Source organism: Mesoplodon mirus, assembly GCF_964341445.2.
Source record: "Mesoplodon mirus genome assembly, chromosome: 3".
Classification (NCBI taxonomy): Eukaryota; Metazoa; Chordata; class Mammalia; order Artiodactyla; family Ziphiidae; genus Mesoplodon; species Mesoplodon mirus.
The window spans coordinates 149,932,724-149,949,855 of record NC_138978.1 but is presented as its reverse complement, the minus strand read 5'-3'; positions in this window follow the sequence as shown (position 1 = coordinate 149,949,855).

Genomic DNA, 17,132 nt, shown 5'->3' with positions numbered 1-17,132 from the left:
GCTAATGAAAATTTCAGAGCAGAGTGTCCATCCACCAAGAAAAAAAAATCCTGATTGCTTTAATGTGGTGATACAGTCACACAGAGGAGAAGTCCATCTGGGCTATAACAAAGATGAGGCCTTGCACAGTCTCTGTCCACCACCATCTCTGCCCTTAATCTGGGGTCAGCCACAGCTCCATCTCCTCCTGCACTTCTGACCCACCATGCCTTTATTCTGAACCACCCCAGCCATAAAGCCAACGTCAGAGGAGCCCAGAGGAGGAGAGTGCCACAGATCCTTCTCCGCTTGGGCCCCCACCCAGCCACACTCGGGGGAGTGTGATGCCAGACTCTGTGCTGTTGACCAGGCCTATTGCAGTACAGCCATGGAAGCAGTCTCTGACCAAGGAGCCTAGGAAGGTTACTCAAGGGCATACTAGAAATTTCAAGCTGTGAAAGCTATTGTACACACCATATGTCCTGGCTAAGAAGGCACAGATTAGCAGCCTAAAAATTAATTCATGGTTGACAAGTAGGAGCCAAGACCCAAGGGGATTCTGTACACAGCATCCTGCCTCCCTATTGGCAGAGCAAGATCTCCCTTTCCCCAGGAGGGTGCCATCCCAACTTCTCTGCCTGCATCAGGGGCCTGTGTGCTCCCTGCCGGTGGCCCTGTTGCTAGGCAAGCTGGCTGAACCCTGAGTCCAGCAAGCCTAGATTCTTTAACTTTCCCTTTGTGGCTCCAGTACAGCCCCACAGGGCTACCAACCTGCTGCCCACTCTTGGGTAAGCTGCAAACACAGGCTCTCTTTGATTTATGATTTGTACAAAAGGAAAGGTAGAAGTTAGAGTCCAGAGGGTAGAGCCAAGAACTGTCATTCACAAGACTTCAGCCATAATCAAGGAACTGGCAACACATGCCTTGATGCATTTCGTATTAGCTATAATCAGTGACTCAATTTTTCTCCCCGTTGAGGAGTGTCTACAATGGTTACAGGTGGTTATAATATGCCTGTCCCAACATTGTATGTCAAATTTGTTTGGGGCAGAAAGCTTGTGTCTTTTGTTCACAGATCTTTAGGTCAAGAACTGTACTCAAGCAGCTATACTCAAGGAAATACACCTGAGGCTCATTATCCACAGCTGGACCTGATTTAGATGATGCGATCCTTCATTTTGAACAGATAAAGGAGTGAAATTTGAGGGGACCTGGGGAAGAAGTTAATATGTTTTGCAATTAAGAGGCACATGCGTCATTGAAGGTCAGAGGGTAGATGCTGGTAGCCAGACTCCAAGAGGGCTCTCAGTGGTCTTCATGTGCTTATGTGGTCCCCTCCCACATGAGACCAGGGCTGACTTCTGTGACCATTAGCATATGGCCAAAGTGATATTGTGTGACTCCTTATGGCTAAGTCATTGCCATTTCTACCTTGGTCTCCTAGATTTCTTGCTCTGGGGGAAACCCCCCACCATCTTGAAAGGACACTCAGGAAGCCCTGTCAAAAGGTCCGTGTGGAGAGGAACCCATCTCCTTGCACCAACTTGCCAGCCATGTGATTGAGCCACCTTGGAAGCACAGCCTCCAGCCCTGGGCAAGTCGTCCCATCCCACATGCTTTCAAGCCTTCCAGCTGAGGCCCCAGCCATCAGGGATCAGAGACTAGCCAGTCCACTATGCCCTGTCTCAAGTCCTGATCCACAGAAGTCATGAGATGGTAAATAATTGCTGTTTTAAGTTATTAAGCTTGGGGATGGTTTGTTATGATGCACTGGATAACTAATACAGGAACCCAAGCATTTCTCACTCCCAGTGCATCCTGAGATAGCCAGTTGGTCCATGTCACTGTGATTGAAGCCACAACTGTGTACAGTCCAGCTGTTCTCCCAGGAAATCATCCTCCACTGGCTCTTTTGCTTACGATGTGGAAATTGAAAACCTAAAAGCCTAAGATGTTGAACTCACAATATAAAAGGGGGACACAGGAGGCAAAGATACGCACATCGGATGCTTGCACTTGCAAAATAAAACCACAAGGCAAATTTGAAGAAGGCAGAGTTCCACTATGCCCAGCTCAGCACTGATATGTTGCCTGGTATTCAGGGATAGGTGGGTGCCAGCCAAGACCAGAGCACCCAGTCTGAGAACAGCTGCATCCACTTCCCAGCCAGCCTGCCACACACGCCCTGGGAGCCCTGAGCTGCCCCCTGCTTCAGCACGGTGAGGACTTTCTTTGTGAGTTTGATGCCCACCTGTCCTTTCTCTTTTCTTGGGACTGCTCAAACTAGATATTCAGCTGGGCTTTTGAAAATCCCCTTTCCTCTTCATTGCCTCCCCCAAACTCACACACCCAAAAGCTAATGAACCTGCGCGATCCCAGGTGAGGCCTGTAGGAACCCTCAGACACTGGCAATTGGGCAAAAACAAGAGTTGTATAGCTGCTCAGAAGTAAAATCTTTTACATCTCAGAAAGTTACAGTTATTTCCTTGCCTGGGATAGATCTGGAAGGGACTGATCTAAGGTTCCTGTTGCAGAAACCTGTCGTTGGAAACTCTCAGAACCTAATAGACTCTGGGAAAACACCACAGATGACCTGCATTCCCAGGGACCTTTGAGCTCGGAGCTGGATGTCTGTGGTGAGGAGGAAGGAAAAGCCAAGGGCATGGGGTGACTGAGGAGGAATGGAAGCCCTGCAGCCAGCTGTGGGCTTCTGATTGTGGCTGTAAGAGGGAAGACCAGGCAGGGCACAGGCAAAGTCTAGATGCAAAGCCCTGGGGCTGAGTCAAGATGCTTCCTTAACTTCAAAGTCAGGATTTCACATAGTACCAGACCCTTAGAGAAATGTTCCTTTGTAACTGATGCCTAATGTACTTCTGGATCCTGTGATCAAACCTAGAGCTAGAACTGCCCAGATCACACAGCAGAGGCTGTAGTTGAAAGAGGCTCAGGGGACAAGTGCTGCAGGTATATTGCTGAATGTCACAGTTCCTCTGGTTCTGTGCTGTCCACAGCAAAGCCAAGCCCAGACAGGCTGGGTTTTGTCTATCATTTCATTTCTAGAGGACTTGAAGGCAAGAGAATTTCTAGAATCTGGGATTGGGCAACACTTCTGGAGTATGGGAAGGCTGGATGTTTAGGGGTGGATATCCAGAGAGGGGAAACTCTGGGGAAGAAGGGCAGGAACATGGGCTTCACGTCTGCAAGCGCTGATGTCTGCTTCCTTTGCTTTGGAAAGAAGCAGATGAACATCTTTGCTCGGGTCAGTGATGTCAGCCCAGCCTAGGGTTCAGGTCCAGCCTTCAGAGAGCCTGTAAATTAAGGGTGGGGACAGGATTTGACCCAAAAGTATCCGTTACGACCAGTCACCATGCCCCATTGCCCTGCTTATCTACCAACTCCACTGTCCCTCAGGCTACACAGGATTAATGACAGGGAAGAACACCGTGTGACAATGGAGGCAGAGACTGGAGGAATGCAGCCACCAGCCAAGGAATGTCAAGGGTTGCCAGCAGCCACCAGAAGCTAGGAGAGAGACATGGAACATAGCCTCCCTCAGAGCCTCCAGAAGGAACCAACCCTGCTGACACTTTGAGTTTAGACTTCTGGCCTCCTGAACTGTGAGAGAATAAATTTCTGTTGTTTTCAGCCACCCAATTTGTGGTAATTTGTTAACCGCAAACAAATACAAGAGAAACTAATACAAGCCCTGTGAAACTAATACAAGAGGAGTAAAAACATATGCTCACAAAAAGATCTGAACACAGGGGCTTCCCCGGTGGCGCAGTGGTTGAGAGTCTGCCTGCCGATGCAGGGGACACGCGTTCGAGCCCTGGTCTGGGAAGATCCCACATGTCGTGGTACAACTGGTCCCGTGAGCCGCAACTACTGAGCCTGTGTGTCTGGAGCCTGTGCTCCGCAACAAGACAGGCCGCGACAGTGAGAGGCCTGCGCACCGTGATGAAGAGTGGCCCCCGCTTGCTGCAACTTGAGAAAGCCCTTGCACACGTTCGAAGATCCAACACAGCCAAAAATAAATAAATAAATTAAAAAAAAAAAAAGCAAGCAAACAAACAAAAGTGAAGACTCCCCAGCATCAGGGTGACCAGCAAGTACTATTTTGAAGGGAGTAGTGGATATTAAGACAGATTTCCATCTTTCAGGGAGCGGTTTCTAAAAGTCTGGTGACATTGACATCTTTGCTGAGAGCCTGCTATATGCCAGGCACTGTACTTGATGTAGGGAATATGAAGATTATCAATAAAACAAAGTGCCCGTCTCAGGGAGTGAGACAGACCCGTGCACATATCATTATAATCAGGGCCAGTGGAAATACCCGGATTTTCCTCAAACCCAGATATGTGCTTATTTGTTTAGAGGAGAGAGGGACTGAGCTGGTCAGGGAAAAGGGCAGAGAAGAACAGCTTTCAGACCTAAAATCCCTGCAGACAACTGAACCCACCCTCCACAGAAGGCAGTTTCGACATCATGTTTCCCTGAAGCTCCCTTGGGAGTCCTACCTTTGTCCCCCAACTGTCCCCACAAGGCACTTATCCAAGAATTTCTTCCAGGCACGTATGGTTGTCTCCATAAGAGAAATCCAGATAAAAACGATATTCTCCATCTTTGTACATTTCTGGTTAATTTTAACCCTCCTAATGGACTAACTCCCTGGGAAAATGTTTGACTACAATATCCCTTAATCCAGCTTTTACTGTAATACAAAGAGGTACATGAAATTAGAGGGTTATGAACATTGAGACATATTGGTAGGGCCCTTAGAGTTGGGATTAAATTATCTCACATGAGAAGTACTTCACGAGTTGTTTTACAGAGCATAGGGGGCATTTTTGATGGAGAGGGCAACCTGCTTCCCTCATTCAGGTGACAGGTGAGATGCATTTCAAAGCCTGGTGTCCAGGCATTTGAGATTGGGAAGGTGAAGATTTCCAGTAGCCAGGTGACTCAATGTGGATTATCAGGATTTAAGTGACACCAGTAAAGCTGATCTCCAATGTCCAGCTAGTAAATATCAGCGAGTTTTGCTGCCCAACATCCATTCATCCCTTTTCTGGAATCTACTATAGCAATTTTTCTCTGGAGAATTGCTGTCTCCCTAACTCCTTGTCTAATGTACTTCAGATGACACTGCTTTTTGCTCCAGGTGGCTCTAGCCCGACCAATCAGAGCACTGCATTTTCCTGGCCAGAGATTTGTTTCAAGGATGGATCCAATCAAAGCCCACAATATATAGTGAGACTTTGTGGAAACCACTGAGAGAGCTTTTCCACGGAGTTGATCCTGGAACCGCTGGTACGCACCTTGTTTGCACAGAAGAAGCCTGAGAATGAAGCCAGTGTGAGACAAGCAATGGGGAGAGAACAGAACATACACCATACCTGAATTAAGCCCTACTGCTTTTAAAAATTGCAAAAAAAAAAGTTTATAATACATCTTCTTTAAGCAGTTTTAGTTGGGTTTTTTGATACTTGCAATAGAAAAAGTCCTGACCTGTACACTAGGTGATAGAGAATTGGTTTCCTTGGCCCACGTGCCATGAGTAGAGCAGACTTAGTAGGCTTCCAAAGTACAGGTGACCCAGTAGAACTTAGTCTCCAAGGTCCACACTAGTGAGTTCCAAACCTTATTGATGACCAACAGACACAACAAAAATATCAGTGGAGCTCCTTACCAAGAAATTCTTGATCACTCTATCTGGTGAAATGGAGGATAGGCAGAAATGGATATTTTTCAAAAGCACCCGTATCATTTATCTATTGCAGCACCCCAAAACTTAATGGCTTAAAATAACAATACCTATTTGCTCACAGTTCTCAAGGGGCTGCTGACTTGGTTCTTCTCTTAGATTTGCTTGGGATCCTCATGTGGCTGCTGTCATGTGGCAACTCATCTCCTGTCTCAAGTGCTAGCAGTTGATGTTGGCTGAGGATTCTCCACCAATCTAGCTGCAACTTGTCCATATGGTGGCAGCAGATAAGAGAGAGAGAGAGAGAGAGAGAGAGAAACTGTAAGGTCTCTGAGGCCTAAACTCATGAGCACACAAGACCAATTCCATCCCATTCTATTGGTCAAAGCAAGTCACATGGCTAGCCAAAGTCAGGAACTGGGAAACTAATCTCCACCACCTAATAGGAGAAGCTGCAAAGAATATGTGGCCGTGTCTAATCTACCATAGTACCCAAGCTTCTTAAGCTTTAATGTAACAAATACCACAAACTTAATGGAGTAAAACAACACAGATTTAATATCTTACAATTCTGGAAGTCAGAAGTCCTAAAATCAATTTGTTGGCAGAGCTGTGTTCTTTCTGGAGGCGCTAGGGGAGAATCTGTTTCCTTACTTTTTTCAGCTTCTAGAAGCCACCTTCATTCCTTGTTTTGCAGCCCCCTCCTCAAGCTTTAAGACCAAAACCAAGCATCAGATCTCCCCACCTCCCCGACTTCTGCTTCCATTGTCACATCTTCTTCTCTGACCCTCCTGCCTCCCTCTTCCATTTTATAAAGACGCTTATGGTTACACTGGGCCCATCCTGATAATTTAAGATAATCTCCCGAATTTAAGATCCTTAATCACACTGCAAAGTCCCTTTCGCCATTTAAGGTGACATACTGACAGGTTCTGGAGATTAGGACACGGACATCTTTGGAGGATGATTATTCTGTTACCACATTTGGGAATCTTAGATCAAGGGAAACTGTCACATAATTCAAAGGATCCAGTGATCTAGTCTGGGTTACCCTGACAGGCTCTGCATGCTCAGGCAGCGTACAGGCAGTCAAAGGACTGGGCTCCATTTTTTTTTTTAATATTTATTTGTTTATTTAGCTGCACCAGGTCTTAGTTGTGACGCGTGGGATCTTCGTTGACGCATGCAGGATCTTCATTGTGGTGTGCAGGATCTTTTAGTTGCAGCATGTGGGATCTAGTTCCCTGAACAGGGATTGAACCCAGGCCCCCTGCATTGGGAGCATGGAGTCTTAACCACTGGACCACCAGGGAAGCCCCAGGACTGGGCTTTAGATTCAAGCAGACCAAGGTTTGAATTCCAGTTCACCACTGTCAACTGAAAAAAAGTACACAACGTGAGAGTTGTGATTAAGTTTTATTTGGGGCAAAATGAAGACTATATCCCAAGAGACAGCCTCTGAGATAACTCTGAGGAACTGCTCTGAAGAAGTAAGGGGGGAGGTCAGTATATATGTGATTTTGGTGAAGGAGGATACGTGCAATCAAGCACACATTTTGGTAGAGGGTTGCTGTTAGTCACAAGGAACAAATGTCTCCACTAATGATTTTAGTATTTTTCTACATACGAGAAGATGCAAGAAATGGGGCTCATGAAATCTTACCCTAAAAATATCTTTCTGAAGGCCTGTTCTGCCAGTTTTTCCCAGAGCACAGAATGCCTCATCCCTGATCTCTTCCCCGAACTCCTTTCAGGGTGTGTTGAAGGTCAGCCACTGCAGTGGCCAGTGACTTCATTCTTGTGGTGCCAGATGGCAAGTGACAATTTTTAGTTGGCAGTGCCCGATCACGGTCATAAATTCGACCATGGTTTGGGAGGCACTTCGTGACCATTTTGTCCCAGAGTGCTAAGACATTCCTGCGCCAGGTGAGGAATTTTTCGATAGGCAACTCAATGTGCTGTTACTGGACTAGGCCCTATTAAGAGTAGCCAAAGTCTCTGGACCACAAGACAGTCTCACTAGTCTGTTATGGTACAGGAAATGATTCCCTCTTGTTGCCTTTTCCCATATCTAGAGTTACACTATTATGGTCATTGATCTGATATAGAACTATGTATCTGGTCAAATGTTCCAAGTTCACCTAGTCATCATTTTATCAAAGTCTCAGTCACACATTTGATAATGCAAAAAACAACAATTTTAGGGCTTCCCTGGTGGCACAGTGGTTAAGAATCTGCCTGCCAATGCAGGGGACATGGGTTCGAGCCCTGGTCTGGGAAGATCCCCCATGCCACGGAGCAACTAAGCCTGTGCACCACAACTACTGAGCCTGCACTCAAGAGCCCGCTAGCCACAACTACTGAGCCCATGTGCCACAGCTTCTAAAGCCTGTGCACCTCAACAAGAGAAGCCACCGCAATGAGAAGCCTGTGCACCGCAACGAAGAGTAGCCCCCACTCGCCGCAACTAGAGAAAGCCTGCGAGCAGTGACAAAGACCAAACACAGCCAAAAATAAATAAATTAAATAAATAAATTTATTACAGAAAAGATTTTGTAAAACAGGCAAAATACAAATGATATAGCTAGTAGTATTAGTAAGGTTATAAATAAGAATTTAAGCTTAGAACTTCTATTAGGTGCAGCCCAGTATATCCCCAGGTCATCTGACTTAGCCTGTTCTATACCAGTTCTTATCTTTAAAGGAAATTATATATTGGTATTGTTTATAAGGCACCCGACCCAATTTCCTACTGTTATTAGCTGGTTATCCTTCGTATGATTTAATATACTAAAAGAGCCTTTAAACTTGAGCATAGCCTGGTGTTAGCCACATAGATACATACCAGAACTGTGTGAGGTTTCCTTGTCATAAACAGGAGGTTATGGTTTTTGACTGAGATTCTGCTTGGTGTTCTGACTGAGCTTGAGTGACCCTAAAAGAAAATTCATATTTATGGTCAGAGTCGGAGCAGGTATTATTAATTGGCCAGGTGAGGGATATCACCTAGTAATATCAATAGTGGCCTAAAGAGAACTATAATTTCTTTCTTCTAGAATAAATTTCCTAAGGGCTATCCAATTAGAGCCTTGGAGTGGAGAGATCCACCAAAGTAATCCAGAAGAACTGGATATAGGTAAATAGCCATAAAGCCAACAATTGGATTAACTTTAAACGCAGTATAAGATGGTGAAATACATTCGGTTCATAAGCAAAGTTGTGAGCAATTATCAAAGTAATTGGTAGACAGGCCTGGTCCAGCATCTTGGGTCAGATGTCTATTTCAGATGTCGTCTTCTCATCCTAGTCTGAAAGTTTCTCCTCTGTTTGAGTCTTGTTTTAAGGTGATTTTAAGGTCAGCAATCCTCTCTCTAGGCCAGTCCAGTACAGGGACACTTTTGGAAACATTAATCCAAGAGTCAATTCCTTTCAGTTTCGCTGTGCATGAGCTAGTTAAGAGTACCTGATAAGGGTCTTTCCATCTAGGTTGAAGATAGTCCTTTAAATGATGTATTTTCCAGTATGCATAATCCCTGGCTACAGGTCATGAGGCATCTGATCTTCATCCAAAGATAGATTACTGAGATAAACTTCAGAAACAACTTAGAGTGTCCTTTTAATAATTCAATTAAACTTTACAATAATATAACATAATAGCAAGGAGCTGAATCGGAAGTGAGGCTTAAGCAGTAAATACAGACCTCAATTAACAAAACTAGAATTTGATATCCACTAAAACATAAATTTTTCTCTCTAAAATTACCCTCATTTTTACCAAATATAGACAAATTAAGATTAATTTGTTTGCATATTAAGTCTAATTTCAATAACCTTGGCCTGATTACTTAGGTAAGTGTAATTGATCATATAGGGTCTTTTATATTGGCCGTGGGGAGCTTTTCATTAGGAGTCTCGGACTGAAGTTTTCTTTAAAAAAAGCCCTCTCAGGGACTTCCCTGGTGGTGCAGTGGTACGAAATCTGCCTTCCAATGCAGGGGACACGGCTTTGATCACTGGTTGGGGAACTAAGATCCCACATGCCACAGGGCAACTGAGCTTGTGCACCACAACTGCTGAGCCTGAGCGCCACAACTAGAGAGATAAAGCCCATGCACCACAACTAGAGAGAAGCCTGCGTGCTGCAACGAAGACCCAGCACAGCCAAAAAAAATGAAGAAAATAAATAAATAAAATAAAGTAAATGAATATTAAAAAAAAAAAGGCCTCAAGGTCAAGGAAAGCAATGCCAAAGGCTTGTCACAGATTTTGCCTTACAGATTTGGGTGAATTACTCCCTTTTCAAGATCCCCACAATATCACCAGCCAGGAGGTTGCCTTCCTTATTTACCTGATAAGGCTACTGGGAACCTATGAGTTTCCAATTTCTGAAGGAATCAGGTAGACAGAATAGATAAATGTTTCAATTCTGTTTACAGAGGTACAACTTACCAAATTGCTGTAAGTCATAACTAGCTTGAGGGAAGGGTCTGCTTATGTCTGGAAAACACAGATGAAAAGCCAGTAATGTTTTAGACAGAAACCATAAAAATTATAACCACATTCATCAGTTCACTCAGTCCTATGTAACTAATCGTTTCTGTTAATAGTTTCATGAAGCCATCCGGTTTTCCACTAGAATTTTTAAATTTCTTACCCAGTTCAGCAAAATGATCTAAAAGTTACCAGAAATCTGTACTTGTCCAAAAGTCCTTGCTATGAATCTTCTTGAAGAGGAAGCATTTTTGCAAAGGCATAAGTGTAAGACAATAACCGTCTATGAATGACAAAAGACTTAAGAAGGCACAGTTAAAGACCTGATTACAATGCTATTGACAAAGAAACTTGGTTACTGCTGTGACATTTTAGGATAATAACCAGAATTATGACGGATAAATTTTACCAGGACATACCAGATTTTTAGGAATTTTAGGTAATTTCTAGACTATGTATATTAATGATATTTACCCATACAATACAACCTAAGAAGATTTATTACTCATTTGACAATAGTTCCCATGTAATTTAACATACCAAATGAACCTAATTAGTTTAATACCTCTCTTTGGGATGTTTCAGGGAGCCCTTTGAAGCTAGCTAGAGGTCAAAGTTAGCTAGAGGTCAAAGGAACATCTTTAGAAATTGATTTGGGAATTTGTCAAAAAATATCAAAAAGGTTTTAAAACTCTTGGTCAAATAGGATCATAGGTCACTGTGAAACAATGCTTATCCACTTAACCAAAGTGACAAAAAGATTTCAAAGGCAATTACACACAGTTATAACATGTTACCAGTTAAAGGTAAAAGAAACTTTATAATCTGTTATCAAAAGTGGATCAATATTCTAAGAAAACTTTGTCATCTTAACAGAGAGAAAAACCAAATTCAGGTTTTGCACCAGCTTATTTCTAAAATTCATTTACTCAATTAAATGTATTCTACACTTAGGCAATCCTGACCATGCACAGATCTCTTTTCTCAGGACTCCTTTTCCATAAACCTTCTGTAACTTTCTGTATCCATACTAGTTTGTCCCTTATTTTTTTCCATCCATAAACAACCAGCTCTAGAACAAAATTACATTTTTCCCTTAACAAAATGCAATTCCATTCCTCATACCTTCTTTTACTGAAGACACACATCCTACTTTGCTACTATATGCTGAAATGTTTCCTTTATTATTTCTAGTAGCTTTAATTACATATTTAAATTAGAATTCACAACTCTTAAAACGTTACTTTCTAGTGAAGACTAAGAAGTATGCAATTATGAACTGTTGTTTACATTTTCATTCTGTAGATTGGCAAACATAAATACCAGTAATAATTTCTAAAAAACATGTTTTTTTATAGAAAATATCTCAGTGTGGCCCCAGACATGTTTATGAATAGTCCTTAATGCCTTTAGTTTCCCTGTAAAAGGAAGCCATCGTTCAGTACCTAAGGTTTCATTATCTTATTTTATTTGGGAATGACCTAGTCATTCAATAAACTTCCATCACGTAGCTTAATTTAGTACAACTCTAAACTTTAAAGTTGCCAAGTATCTGGAGAGAATTTTTTAAGTAGATATTCCTAAAACAATTTTCCTAAAGAGTTCACCCAAAACCTCTTTTCTCATTTACATTTAATTTAGTAATAAAACATTTCATTATACCAAGTTATTTTTCTTGTGGACAAATTTGCAACAGATATAATAAGATCTTATTTGACTTTTATTAAACCTAGGTACAATAAAAGTATACTTAATGTTGATGACTCTAAGACATGTCTGTATTAATTAAATCTACAGACAAACCTTAATACCAGGTATTAATTTAATGCTGAATATTTCCCAGTTCACATGAACTTGAAATTCATTCTGGATAGTTTCCTTTTTTATTTCTGAGAATTTTTATAAATGCTTAATTTACTTTAAGCCAATTAAGTAGAGCTCATTTACAAATTAATTTTGATAATACCATCCAAAGGTAAAGACATATGTGCCCACATGGACATATGTACAGACACAATCAGAGACCTCATCGTTTTATTTTAAAACTTAGTCATGAATCAGGTGTTACAATATAAAACTCACTACTTTGTAACAGTTAGAATAAGTCAAATTTCAAAAGGCCTCTTTCCTCCCTGTTTTTCTCCTCAGTCTCTGGAATTAGAGATGGTCTAGATAACTGTTCCTGAGAGCCCTGGTCTCAAGGCACAGGGAGAGAAAAGCATGTTCTCCTAGAAGGACCTGTTCCCTCAAGGGTCAGAATTCTGAAAAGATGTTTTATTAAGCCAGCTTTCTCTAACAACTGCATACAAAATAAAAGAGCCCATAGTGGCTATTTTCAGGGCAAAGTTTCCCTTTAATTCCAAATAAGTAAGTACTTGTAAATATAAGTTTTGTACATACATAAACCTGGCAGGGGTGTTAGTCAGAGGCTGGCTTTCTGATGCTCCTCATGTCTCTGTTTGAGAGGCTCTATATCCCATTTTAAAGTTGAATTTGTCAGGGGTAAAACTTACTAATGAAATTGTGTGATGGGCCAGTGTGCGGCTTGTGAGCTTAACTCCTCCAGGCATCACCCTAGAGTCGCTTCAGCCCTCTTATGTGGCTCAGTTTCACCCTTCAGTGGTCTAAGACCACTGTGAGTGCTCGGATCACTGAATGGCCAATTCTTATTTATACATGATTCCTGGATGAGCAAGTCTTTTAATTAATGTGTGGATTGCCCTGTGGGACCATTGCACGGTATGAGGACTCTGCCTCCACCACTCCCATACATATCTCAGTTGCCTGAGAAAGCTCTAACTGACCAGGAGGAGTCTTGTCCCTCTTCTTTGGAGCAAAGCTCTCATGTAACATCTTCACTTTTATCCTGACAAATTCTATGAAGGCAGCCAAACTGAGGAAAAGAGTCAGATCAGCTTCTTACCAAACTACCCAGCCCAGACCGCTCAGTGTCTTTAAACTGAGCAAACCCCATTGTTTTTCAGCCAGCCCACCCCCGCACACCCCGGAAAGTTTCAACCGGGGGCCAGGTACCTGTTATACACTGCCAAATAAAACTCAGGATCATCAACCAATACAGGAGATCCAAGAACCAGGAGAGACTCACCCAAATTCGTCTGGACTCTCCAAGGAGGTGGATGGACACAAGAGGTCTCTGATACTATCAATGTTCCAGTTTCTCCCAGAGTTCAGGTAAAGGACAGAAGTCTGCTCTGCGTCCCTTCATGGTCGCCAAAACTGTCGACTGGAAAAATATGCACAACATGAGAGCTGTGAGTTAAGTTTTATTTGGGGCGAATGAGGACTATAGCCCAGAAGACAGCCTCTCAGATAACTCTGATAAACTGCTCTGAAGAGGTAAGGGTGGAAGTCAGTATATATGTGATTTTGGTGAAGAGGGATACATGCAGTCAAGCACACATTTTGGCAGAAGGTTGTTGCTACTCATGAGGAGCAGATGTCTCCATTTATGATTTTAGTGATTCTCTAGATATGAGAAGATGCAAGAAACTGGGCTCATAAAACCTTCTGAAAATATCCAACTATCTGAAGGCCTGTTCTGCCAATGTTTCCCAGAGCACAGAAGGCCTCATTCCTGATCTCTACCCTAAACTCCTTTCAGGGTGTGTTGAAGGTCAGCAACTGCAGTGGCTTGAGACTTCATTTTTGTAGTGCCCGATGGCAAGTGACAATTTTTAGTTGGAACCACACGCCAGCTGGGTGAACTTGGACAAGTTGGTAATCTTTGAGAATGTTTTCTGAATTGTAAAATAGGGATAATACCTATCTCACAGGACTGTTATAAGTTTTAAATGAGAAAATATATGTAAAGCACTTCTGATGGTACCTGGAACATAATAGACTTAATAAATGGTAATTAGGGATTTCCCTAGTGGTCCAGTGGGTAAGACTCTGCGCTCCCAATGCAGGGGGCCGGCTTCTATCCCTGGTCAGGGAACTAGACCCTGCATGCATGCTGCAACTAAAAGTCTGCATGCCGTAACTAAAGATCCCACATGCCTCAACGAAGATCCTGCGTGCCGCAGCTAAGACCCAGTGCGGCCAAAATAAATAAATGAATATATTTTTTAAAAACGGTAATTATATAAGAAAGAGTCCTGGTTAGGTTTTCAAACTTCAGAAACATACTTTCACATGGCCCCTCAGGTCTGTCGCTGGAACTGGCCATGTTGACTTGGGAAGAGTGAGAAGAGGTGACAGATATTTTGGGAAAAGACGAGTCTTTCTGGGGTTAGGGATTAATAAGGACAAACTTCAGGATTTAGGAGACATAGAACCAAGTGTCTACAGTGTTGGAAGAAGCATCGGGACTTTATTTGTTGCTGTTGTTGTTGTTTTCAAGATCCTGAAGCATTAATGGGGCAACTTTCAAAGCTTGGGGAAGAGAGAGAGAGGGAAGAAGTACAGGAAGTGAAACCTTGCAGGACCCTGTGGGGCCCTCCAAGGCATAAATCCTTTCCATGTCCCCTGTTTCTTCTCTGTAGGAAATAGTCTTCATTCAGCCTCCTTGACCTTTCCTGAGTTCCAAAGGGCAGATTCAAACAGTTGCTTATCAGGGAAGGGAGGGATTGCAGAAAGAAAGGAGGAGCAATCAGGAAACAGTAGTGCAGCATGGGGCAGGTTCCTGGTTCCTCTTCAAGGAATATACATAACAATATATGTTTGAGTTCTTCTGCAGGAACTAAGGCCCCCTCCCAGGTGGAGGATGGTAACTTCAGGCTAAGCACTAGATTCTGGGAACACCACCCTCTTACCTCACCACCAACCAATCAGAAGTCTGTACAAGGTAGAAGATAATGAAGACTCTGACCCCCTCCCCAAATGATTCTCCTTTTGAAAACTTTCATGGTCCAGCAGAATCTCTGGAGTTGGTTTTTGGACACAAGTCTGCCTTCTCCCCAGGTTGCCAGCCTCCTGAATAAAGCAACCTTTCCTTTCCAAGCAACACTTGCCTCTCAAGTATGGGTTTTTGAGTGGTGATCAGCTGAACCTGAGTTTGGTAACAGAAGTCCATGAGGTTCAGAAGAGAGACAGCTTTCTGAAACTTCAGAAAAATGATGTGGTTTTAGTGTTTCAGTGAGTTAAATCTCTGTTTCTGAAAATAGCTATACATGTTTCTGGAACTCAGGTGAACTTGAGGTCGACATAGCTTGGGGAAAATGGTGAGTTTCATAGGTTCTCTATAAATGATTTTTTAAAGTGCATTCCAATTTTGTGATTAATATGGTATACTATGCATTATGGCACATCATGCTGCAAAGAATAATTTATAGTTATTGAAAAGAATTTAAACTTAACCCACCAACAGGTGTTTCATCACAAAATTCCAGGTGCATGTGGCCATAGGAATATTTTCTTCATCTTTACATTTGAAACTGTTATAATCACATTCCGGATGTTCTGATGATTTTTGAAGAGGCTGGAATAGTTTCATTTTTCTTGTTTATTTTTTAGGGGTTCCTTATTTTGCAGATATATTAGAACTGGCTTCAACAAGCAAGCAGGTATCTTACAGGATATTTGGCTAATCCACGATAGGTAAATCTGGCTTTAGCTGCACTGAGAGAGACAATGGAAATTTTGAACTACTCTTGAGTGGGGCTAGGGAGCATAAGCAGATAGGGTAGGGGATCCTTGGAGAAAAAGAACCAGGCATGGCTTTCTTGACAGAAGCCATTTTGTTGTCTAAGCCTGGCCACAATGCTTGCCCTTGCACAGGTCTCAGTAATTAATGATCTTAAGGGAAGAAAAGAATGCAGAAACATTACCTGTTATTAGGCAAGAGAAGTTCTAAAGAGTCCCAGTTCTCTTTCAATGGTAAAGATTAGCCTGAAGTGCTCAGCTACCAGATCAACTGGAACCTAAGGAATAATGATGTTCACTTTTTTTTTTATAACAAATTTAATCAGTTATACATATACATATGTTCCCATATCCCCCCCCTTTTGCGTCTCCCTCCCACCCTCCCTATCCCACCCCTCCAGAGGGTCACAAAGCACTGAGCTGATCTCCCTGTGCTACGAGGCTGCTTCCCACTAGCTATCTACCTTACGTTTGGTAGTGTATATATGTCCATGCCGCTCTTTCACTTTGTCACAGCTTACCCTTCCCCCTCCCCATATCCTCAAGTCCATTCTCTAGTAGGTCTGTGTCTTTATTCCTGTGTTACCCCTATGTTCTTCATGACATTTTTTTTTCTTAAATTCCATATATATGTGTCAGCATACAGTTCAAAATGTTCATAGCAGCCCTATTTACGATGTTGACGTTTTATGAACTTCATGATTTCAATCAACTGAAGCTTGAGCTCTGTCAATCATGCATATGCTTAAAACTTCTCCAGTTTGACAGTTCTGGGAGACACTGTTTTGGGAAAGATCCTCAGGGTTCTCCTTACTTGCTGCAAGTAATAAATCCTTCCTTCTCTCACTCTTTGATTTCATTGCATCTTTTGGCTCAACACCCACCAAGAGGCAAACCCAGTTTCTTGGTACGGGAAGGGAAGAAAGGGCGTAAATGATGTAGAAGCTGCTCAGGAGCTGGAGCGCACAGGGCAGCAGTTCAGCTGGGGTGTGGGGGCTCCTGCTAGAGCCCTCATTGGGCTTTAATCCAGCCACACTGTTATGAAACAGGGGCTCTTTGAAGAAATTACTTGGGTCACTAAGGTCGGAGACTCATGAAGTGCCAGCATCCTCGTGTAATCCTCCCTCCCGTGACCTTGGGATCAATAGCCTAAAGACAAAGGAGGCCTCTGTGCTTCCTATCTCAGGGGCAGGAAGGGGAGCAGAATGCCTCAAGGTGGCTTACATAGCTATGTCTTAAAGCAGACTTGGAGAGAGCAGTGATTCAGAAGGAGGTAAGAAAACTTGGCGGGGGGGCAAGTCCTATCGAAACGTTTAGTGCAGTAAAGTGGTCTGAGGGGTCCACATAAGTACTA